Raw genomic sequence first — 10,850 nt, 5'->3', positions numbered from 1 at the left:
TTTGTGAGCACTATTGTTTTGACTGTCATGAATGCATTCTAACTCTAGCATGAAATATATGTGTCACTCCCCCGACCGCATGCCCAACAACTGCACCTGCAGGAGAGTAAGGAAGGAGAGTATAAAAGCAGCAGCCTGAAAACATCTGATTGCGGAACCTCACCGTTAGGAAGGCATAACTCACTCCTCGCTCCTCACTCTCTTCCCTTCCCTTCCCTTCCCTTCCCTTCCCTTCCCTTCCCTTCTCCTCTCCTTTCCACATCCCTGTGTCCTTGTCTCAGATAATCCTTGGCTGTTCGACCCAGGGCTTCAGTTCATCAACCACGGTTTTGTATTACTCTCCACACAACATTTGCAGATAGCATGACCCTCGCTTGGTCCTGACCATGTCTTCCTCTTTCCCTGACCAGACTACAGCACTTGCAGTTGAATCCGTCAATTCGGTCTCCCAGCATGACAGTATGTGCATATTTCAAATATGTATACTAAAAATATTCAGTATAACTATGAAACTTGTCAGATGTTGAATGAGATGAGTGTCCCTATTAACAAATTATCTCTGGTCTGCTGCCCTGTCTGATTCAGACAGCCCCCAACTTTACAGAAAATGTGTTGTCTTTGAAGTGGTTAATACCATGGTCATTTAGATAATCCTCCCAAAGCCACAGAAGGGCTCACTTTTACCTTGTGAGCCCTTCTGTGGTTTTGGGAGGATTATCTAAATGACCATGGTATTAACCACTTCAAAGACAACACATTTTCTGTGCTGGACTGATCTGCTGTTTCACTGAGTGGGGGAGTCAAGTTTCACTGACTGACTGCTGTAGCTATATGACAAATATGACCTTCCACTGCATAACTTTTGATTTATGTTTTGATAACAGTTTGCATAATAAGACAGTCATAAAGAAATTTAATTTACAATGTTACGATTAGCCAAGCAAGTGAAAAATCAAAAAAAGTCCAGTTGATTCTAGCATTCCATTTTTCTTTGTAGTTTTGAAAGTATTGCTGTGATTTATATTTAAGCGTTTAAGAACAGACTTCATGAAATATAACATGAAAGATGGAGCTAAGTCTAAACAAACTGTTTTGGTTTTACAGGGTGTTTGACAGATGCAACTGGCAAATCCATATTCATTTAATTTGCCAAGGCATTTTGTATTGTATCCATGTGTAATTGTATTGCCAAAGACAAACAACGCCCTCAAGAATGTAAATATCTTTTTTAGTTTTTAGAAAAAAAAACTTATTTTTTTCAGACACCTATCTTAAAGATTCTGTGATGTATTGTCTTCCAGTTGTAATAAAAGAGTTTCAAAAGTTAAAAAAAAAAATGCTGTAATTGATTTTTAATTACTTTTCCTCAATTCAAACAAATAAGTTTTTTGTCACACGGACGGGCTGGAGACAGGAGGTAAGTGGATGGATCCAATTGCAGGTTGGCTTTATTTTACACAAGGCTCGTTGGACAGGACAAATAGCGTAGGTCAGGGACAGGCGAAGGTTTTCCAGGCGCAGACATCACAATACAGACTAAGTTCAATGTCGAGAGAACAGGCAAGGGTCAAGAACCAGGAACTTGAGAACAAGGCAGGACACGAAGGTTGAAGAGAAGAAGCTGATACTGCAAAACCACACAAGGGCATTTGTAAGAATCCACGTTGTTATGCAGTCCCAGAGCTCCCTTTATACTGGGTTCCATCAATTAGCCTCAGGTGTTGCCGCTCTGCTTGTTCCCGGGGGCATGACACTCTGACTGTGCTGATTACATTTATCCAAAATGCTCCAAATGCTAAATTTTCCCTGAAAATATTGTTTATTTTGTCAGGTTTTTTAAGACTCACTAGTTTACATTTATTATCAAATACAATTTTTTTTACAAAATTAGAAGCATATTTCTAAGAAGTCATACAGTGACCACATTCACCTACTCAGCATTGTTAACCATCCATCCATCCATCCATCCATCCATTTTCTTGTCCTTCTAGGGTCATGGTGGCAACAAGGAGAGCAGAGAAGCCCAGACAATCCTGTCCCTCACAACTTCCTCCAGCTCAACCTGGGGGATCCCCAGCTGCTCCCAGGCCAGCTGGGAGATATAATCTCTCCAGCCGATCCTGGGCTGACCTCGGGGCCTCGTCCCAGTTAAACGTGCCTGGTATACCTCCAAAGGGATGCGCCCAGGAGGCATCCTTACCAGATGCCCGAATCACCTCAACTGGCTCCTCTCAATGTGGAAGAGTAGCGGCTCTACTCTGAGTTCCTCCCGGATGGCCGAACTCCTCATCCGGTCACGGAGAGTGAGTCCCACCACCCTGCAGCGAAAACTCATTTCAGCTGCTTGTATCCAAAATCTTATTCTTTTGGTCATTACCCAGAGTTCACGACCATAGATGAGGGAGGGGATGTAGACCAACTGGTAAATAGAGCACTTTGCCTTATGGCTCAGCTCCCTCTTCACCGTTACAGTCCGGTACAGCAACCACATTACTGTTGCCACTGCTCCCAGTCTGCAGCCAATCTCACACTCCCTTCTCCCCTCACTCATGAATAAGACCCCAAGATACCGAAACTACTCCACCTGCAGTAAATCCTCTCCCCTTACCTGAAGGGGGCATGCCATCCTTTTCTGTGAGAGAACCATGGACTCAGACTTGGAGGTGCTGATCCTCATACCAATTGCTTCACACTCAAGCCATTCCAGTGCATGCTGGAGGTATCCATGTGATGGTACCAAAAGGACAACATAATCCACAAAAAGCAGAGACATCACCTTTCGGCCCTCACGTAGAACGCCCCTCTCACTTCAGCTGTGCCTTGATATCCTGTCCATGAACACCACAAACAGGAGTGGGAACAAGGCACAACCTTGGCGGAATCCAACACCCACATTGAACGGCTTGACATTGTTCACTAGTTGTCCAGATTAAGAGCCTGGACAGTGTCTAGTTACCGTACCCTGGACAAGTTACCAGTCTATCACAAGGTAGGAACAGATGCATTTACATTTATTCATTTAACTGATGCTTTTCTCCTGAGTTACTTATGTTAAGATACCTACAACTATTTACTCAGTTATACAGCTGGGTAATTTTACTGGAGCAATTTAGGGTAAGTACCTTGCTCAAGGGTAGTACAGCTGGAGGTGAGATTCCAACTGAAAACCTTCAGATCCAAAGGCAGCAGCTCTAACCATCACTTCTCATAGATCAATGCAGCCCAAAAAAGCTTTGGCATAGGCAAGAAGCTACCTGTAAACAGCCCTGCATTAACCATTTTTAACCCTGCACTGTCTATATTAGTACCTAGAGATGTTGTTGTAGACCAGTTGCAATGTTGTTACAACTTCATTCATATGATACTGAGCGCAATGTGGCATTTTTCTCTCATTCTCTGTCCACAGTTGAATGCAAATACTGTAATGTGGAAAAGGCATTTGCTTCTGTGTAGAGAGTTGAAAGATGATGTACATTTCTGTGGGGTACATGATTTACAAGGGGGGGGCGCGGTGGTGCGGTGGGTTGGACTGGGTCCTGCTCTCCGGTGGGTCTGGGGTTCGGGTCCCACTTGGGGTGCCTTGCGACGGACTGGCGTCCCATCCCCCTCCAGCCTTACGCCCTGTGTTGCTGGGTTAGGCTCCGGCTCCCCATGACCCCGTGTGGGACAAGCAGTTCAGACAGACATGATTTACACCTTCCACTAACCACCAGTCGAACCGGAATCGATGGCACTTAATTAGCTAACTACACAACTACAGGACGGTGTCAACGGTCAGAGACTATGAGTCCACTTCCAGATATCATACCATCTTCCTCCACTATCCGGGGCCGGGTCGCGGGGGCAGCAGTCTGAGCAGAGTCCTCCAGACTTCCCTCTCCCCGCACACCTCCTCTAGTTCCTCTGGGGGAACCCCAAGGCGTTCCCAGGCCAGCTGGGAGACATAGTCTCTCCAACGTGTCCTGAGTCTGCCCCGAGGCCCCCTCCCAGTGGGACAAGCCCGGAACACCTCCCCAGGGAGGCGTCCAGGAGGCATCCGGAACAGATGCCCGAGCCACCTCAACTGGCTCCTCTCGATGCGAAGGAGCAGCGGCTCTACTCCGAGCTCCTCCCGGGTGACTGAGCTCCTCACCCTATCCCTAAGGGTGCTCCCAGCCACTCTGCGGAGGAAACTCATTTCTGCCGCTTGTATCCGCAATCTCATTCTTTCGGTCATGATCCAGAGTTCATGACCATAGGTGAGGGTAGGAACATAGATCGACCGGTAAATTGAGAGCTTCGCCTTACGACTCAGCTCCTTCTTCACCACAACAGACCGGTACAATGACCGCATTACTGCGGACGCCTCACCCATCCGTCTGTCAACCTGCTGCTCCATTTTTCCCTCACTCCTGAACAAGACCCCGAGATACTTTAACTCCTCCACTTGAGGGAGTAACTCCCCCCTAACCCAGAGGGGGCAATCCACCTTTTTCCAACTGAGAACCATGGCCTCGGATTTGGAGGTGCTAATTCTCATCCCCGCCGCTTCGCACTCGGCTGCAAACCTCCCCAGTGCACGCTGCAAGTTTTGACTTGATGAAGCCAACAGAACCACGTCGTCCGCAAAAAGCAGAGACGAGATCTCGCGGCCACCAAAACAGACACCCTCCGTTCCCTGGCTGCGCCTAGAAATTCTGTCCATGAAGATAATGAACAGAATCGGTGACAAAGGGCAGCACTGGCGGAGTCCAACATGCACCAGGAACAGGTCTGACTTACTGCCGGCAATGCGAACCAAGCTCCTGCTCCAGTCATACAGGTAACGGACAGCCCGTAGCAGCGAGCCCCGAACCCCATAATCCCGAAGTACCTCTCACAGGATGCCACGAGGGACACGGTCGAATGCCTTCTCCAGGTCCACAAAACACATATGGACTGGTTGGGCAAACTCCCACGAACCCTCCAGCACCCTAGTGAGGGTATAGAGCTGGTCCAGTGTTCCACGGCCAGGGCGAAAACCGCATTGCTCCTCCTGAATCCGAGGTTCGACTATCGGTCGGATTCTCCTTTCCAGTACCCTGGCATAGACTTTCCCAGGGAGGCTAAGGAGTGTGATCCCCCTGTAGTTGGAACGCAATCTCCGGTCCCCCTTCTTAAAAAGAGGGACCACCACCCCAGTCTGCCAGTCTAGAGGCACCGTTCCCGAACTCCACGCGATGCTGCAGAGGCGTGTCAGCCAAGACAGCCCCACAACATCCAGAGACTTGAGAAACTCGGGGCGGATCTCATCCACCCCCGGAGCCATGCCACCGAGGAGTTTTTTGACTACCTCAGCAACTTCAGCCAGGGTAATGGACAAGTCCCCCTCCAAGTCCCCAGCCTCAGCTTCCTCTACGGAAGGCGTGTCGGAGGGATTGAGGAGATCCTCAAAGTACTCCTTCCACCGCCCGAGGACATCCTCAGCTGAGGTCAGCAGCGCACCACTTCCACTGTAAACTGTGTTTGTGGAACACCGCTTCCCCCCTCTGAGTCGCCGGACGGTTTGCCAGAATCTCTTTGAGGCCGACCGAAAGTCTTCCTCCATGGCCTCACCGAATTCCTCCCAAGCCTGAGTTTTTGCCGCGGCGACTGCCAGAGCCGCGCTCCGTTTGGCCCGTTGGTACCCGTCAGCTGCTTCAGGAGTCCCATGAGCCAGCCAGGCCCGACAGAACTCCTTCTTCAGCTTGACGGCATCCCTTACCTCCGGTGTCCACCACCGTGTTTGGGGATTGCCGCCTTGACAGGCGCCGGAGACCTTACGGCCTCAGCTCCGAACTGCCGCCCCAACAATGGAAGCGTGGAATATAGTCCATTCGGACTCAATGTCCCCCACCTCCCTCAGGACCTGGTTGAAGCTCTGTCGGAGGTGGGAGTTGAAGACCTCTCTGACAGGGGCCTCCGCCAAACGTTCCCAACAGACCTTCACTATGCGTTTGGGCCTGCCAGGTCTGTCCAGATTTTCCCCCGCCATCGAATCCAACTTACCACCAGGTGGTGATCAGTTGACAGCTCAGCCCCTCTCTTCACCCGAGTGTCCGAGACATATGGCCGAAGGTCAGAAGAAACGACTACAAAGTCGATCATCGACCTCCGACCTCGGATGTCCTGGTGCCAAGTGCACTGATGGACACCCTTATGCATGAACATGGTGTTCATTATGGATAAACCGTGACTAGCCCAGAAATCCAATAACAACTCACCGCTCAGGTTCAGATCAGGGAGGCCGTTCCTCCCAATCACGCCCCTCTAGGTGTCACTGTCGCTACCCACGTGGGCGTTAAAGTCCCCCAGTAGAACGACAGAGTCCCCAGTGGGAGCGCTTTCCAGCACGCCCTCCAGGGACTCCAAGAAGGTCGGGTACTCTACACTGCCAGTAGGCGCATAAGCACAAACGACAGTGAGAGACCGTTCCCTGACCCGAAGGCGCAGGAAGATGACCCTCTTATTCACCGGGGTAGACTCCAACACATGGCGGCTAAACTGAGGGGCTATTAATAATCCCACACCCACCCACCGCCTCTCACCCTGGGCAACGCCAGAATAGTGGAGAGTCCACCCTTGGTCGAGAAGAGTGGTTCCAGAACCCAAGCTGTGAGTGGAAGTGAGCCCGACTATATCTAGACGGTATCTCTCAACTTCCCGCACCAGCTCAGGCTCCTTCCCCGCCAGTGAGGTGACATTCCAAGTCCCAAAAACCAGAGTTGGCGCCCGAGGTTTGGGTAGGCCAGACACTCGGCCCCGACCACCGCCCAAATCACAATGCACCGGCCCCTTACGGTCTCTCCGGCAGGTGGTGAGCCCACCGAAGAGCGGCTCCACGTCATGGCTTCGGACTGAGCCCGGCCAGGCCCCGGGGGCATAGACCTGGCCACCAGGCACTCGCATGCGAGCCCCCCCCCCCCCCAAGGCCTGGCTCCAGGGTGGGGCCCCGGTGACCCCATACCGGGCAGGGTAAACAAAAGCCTTGATTTTATTTTCTTCATAAGGAGTTTTTGAACCGCACTTTGTCTCGTCTGTCATCCAGGACCTGTTTGCCATGGGAGCCCCTACCAGGGGCATATAGCCCCTGGCAACATAGCTCCTGGACTCATTCAGGCACTCAAACCCCTCCACCACGGTAAGGTGGCAGTTCATGGAGGGGTAATGTAAATGTTTAAACAAAATTATTAGGAATGTGATAAAGAATTGTCAATATTTGGATAAACTTTTATGCAGCTACTTCTGTGATGTACTTTGATTCATTTGCTAGAAAGTAACAAACTAACTGTAACATCGAAGTATACTTTTCTGCTAGTGTAATACACACATTGCATTTTGTTGCTGTATGTTGCTTCGAAAAAAAGCATCTGCTACATGAATAAATGTAAATATAAACTTGGACCTCTCACACTAATCTGCCATTTTGCGTACCGAATAGACCAATTTAGTTTTAAATTGAAAACCTGAAAGAATACGTTGTGGGATTTGAAATATAACATGAATAAGTTTGAGAGATGGGAAAATAAAGTAAAAGAGAAAGTGTAAGAAACTGCCCAGAAATGTTTGAACAACCTTGTCTACAGCTTGAAGGACAGAACAAGCAAAAGCTGAGGCACAGGCTGCAGTGATGACCATGGTCTCGAAGACACTGGACCTTCCACAGGGTGGCTAAGGTGCCACCCTAATAAAGAAAAAGATCCTGTGTTGCCTACGTCTTGCCTACAATAATGATTAGGGGGAAGTAGTGAGAGGAGGAGGCAAAGAAAGAGGAGGAACATACTGTGGCTGAATGCACCCAAAGCAGACTCGAGAAAAAGCTTGGCGAGTCAACCTCGGGAAGCCTTCAGGGACAGCTGCTGCTGCTGCAGATTCCCAACCCCTGAGCCCCTGATATAGCCGGTAATCCAAGAGTGGTCCTGGTGCAGAGGAACTGGAACATCCAAGAACTTGACTGATGTCTGCAATAGTCTGCCAGATCCTGAACAGGTGGGCGGGCAAAAGCTCTGGGAAGCTATTGAGGTCCTGGATGACATCTACCATCTCAGTGAAGGTGAGTGGACCCAAGTGCTCAGGAGAAAGCTTGAGGGGTTTGGAATGGACTGAGACAGGGGTGGCATGTGAGAAACCGAGATCATCCAGGTTGGGCAACTGAATGGCAGAACCTTAAAAATCACATTGACAAAAAGTACAAACGACAGACTGACAGGACCAAATTCACCCAAGCCCGGCAGAAACATGACAAAACTGTGCGTGCCACAATTGTGGTAAACAAGGACACTGGAAAAATGAATGTCCTGAACCACCCAGGCAGCAAAAGGAAAGAGGTGGACCAGAGACATGGCAAAACCTACTGTTCGTGGTCAGAACAACCAGCTATCAACCCATTGCCTACGATGAGTCGGGGACAAATAGCAATGTGGGTCAGTTTGCTGTCCTAACCTGGTGACCTGAAGCTGAACCTATGATGACTCTGGTGGAGGAAGGGAAAGAAATCCCTTTCCTTATGGATACAGAAGCCACACAATCCATCTTGGTGACAAATGATTTGCCAGGGGTCCTTGCAGGATTGCCCCAATTACTGTAAGAGACTGTGGGTAGTATTGAACAGCCCAGGGTGTTACAGCACTTGTTTTTACTTAGTCACCACTGTTCCCATGAATTTACTTGGACAGGAACTGATGGGGAAATTGGGTTTAACAGTTTCTATGACATCCAAAGGAAATTACATTTATTAATTTAGCTGACACTTTTCTCCGAAGCAACTTACAATGCATGTTCACAATTATTTATACAGCTGGGTAATTTTTACTGGAGCAATTTAGGGTAAGTACCGCGCTCAAGGTTACTGCAGCCAAAAGAGGGAATCAAACCCGCAGCCTTTGGGTCCAAAGGTAGCTCTAATCACGACGCTACCAGCTGTCCCACTGAAATAATGACTGAAGCATTAGGACTCTTTTCCATGCAAGAGGCAACCTGTTATGCCACATGGGTCCTGAGGGATAACAGTGTTGAGAAACTGTGTGCCATAGGAAATAGAGCAACCAACCCAGCTCCATTGCACGGCAAAGTTTTTTCCACATTTTCATGAAGAAGATCGTGAATGGCAACAAGGGTCTGAACAGGCACAAACACACACAAACAGTTCCAGAGAAAATACACCGCACCAACCTGTACATCAGCAAAGATAAATCTGCTGCAGCCATGCATCTGGATCCTGCACAAACTCAGTGGTATAAAGCTGGGTCTGTTCCTCACGTATCTCTGGGCAGAGTGGGAGCGATTCAGTGGAAGGACTTCAGTAAGTGGGTGTGGGACTGTGAAAGTAGAACAGACTGGATGTTGGTTGAGGGAGGTAAATGGATATTGGAGGACAGAACTGTACAGAAACATCACACAAACATGTGCCATTGTAAAGGGGAGAGGGGAAGGAAAGGCAAAACTGGCAGAAATAGAAGTCTGGACCTGCACAGAAAGTGATAAGGATAATGTAGATATTATTGAACAAGGTACCAGAAACGCTGTGAGCACAAGGCAAGAATGGTTCTGGAAGACAAGGGCAGCTGAACCTTTAGTGGTGTGACCCCATAAGTCGTAATACCCACTCCCAAAAGAAGCTCAGCATGGCATTTCTGAAATACATCCTAAGTTGGTCTGCAGGAGAGTGAATAAAGAGATATCCTAGTCGCCTATAAATTCCCCTATATTACCTGTAAAAAAAGGGAAATGGGTCATGGAAGTTTGTACAAGATCTAAGGGGAGTAAACATGGCCATACATCCCAGGGCGCTCCCATTGTTCCAAACCCCACCATTATTATGTCCTCAATTTTATCCAATGCTCAATAGTTCTTTGTCATTGACATGGCTAACACTTTTTTCTCTGTCCACCCTGAATTGTAGTACTGGTTTGCTTTTACTTTTAACGGAAGGAGATGGACATGGACTATGATGCTACAGGGGTACACAGAATCACCAAGTGTCGATGGCCAGGTAGTGACAAAGAATCTGGAAGGGTTTGCCCCAAAGTGTGATAGGGTTCTGATCCAGTATGTTGATGACCTGTTACTATGTTCAAGTATGTACTAAGTTATTTTCCTAGCAGAAAATGACCATTAAGCAACAAAAACAAAGCTGCAGCTCGTTAAACAGCAGGTGCATTATTTGGGATATGTATTAACCCCTGGGGGAAGGTGGTTGGGATCTGAAAGAATTCTGGAAATTCAGAAAATGCCGAAACCAGGAATTAAACAACAAATGCTCTCCGTTTTACAAATGACTGGCTATTGTAGACAAAGGATCCAGGTGTGGTTTATTAGGGAGAAACAAGAGAATAGTCCAAGGTACAGGCAAAGGGTCAATCGAGGCAAAAACAACGTCCGAAGGGGTGTATCACAGGAATAAGAGCCGAAGAAACGAGAGAAACACTGAACGTAGAGTGCAGATTGCAAGACAAGGGGAGCGGGGTCCGAGGAGGTTCCGCGGTCTGTCCTGTATCAGGTTGCTCCTCTTATAGTCTGCCGCTGATGGTCGCTAGCAGGTACAGAGGAGAAGTGTGCGGTCGGGTGCATGACACCTTATTGTATGTCTTTTTTCTATGTGCAAAAAACAGAAGATGCAGGCTGTTGCTACTAAACGTGTTGCTAATGGTAACTAGATGCAAACCAGAAAACAAGAAGTTGTTGTCTAGTTGATTTTGAAATGCCTGTTGTTCAGTTGGTGAGGAACGTTCCGTTCGGAAAGTTTTGCATCAGTGAGCAAAGAACCTATAGAAACCAAGTAATGAACCTTGCAGCCAATGATATGTATACCGTGAACTGGTGACACGTTGAAAATTAATGAAGTTTGTTATAAA

The sequence above is a fragment of the Scleropages formosus genome, chromosome 1 (genome assembly GCF_900964775.1).
Source record: "Scleropages formosus chromosome 1, fSclFor1.1, whole genome shotgun sequence".
Classification (NCBI taxonomy): Eukaryota; Metazoa; Chordata; class Actinopteri; order Osteoglossiformes; family Osteoglossidae; genus Scleropages; species Scleropages formosus.
Note: the sequence above shows the minus strand (reverse complement) of the source record.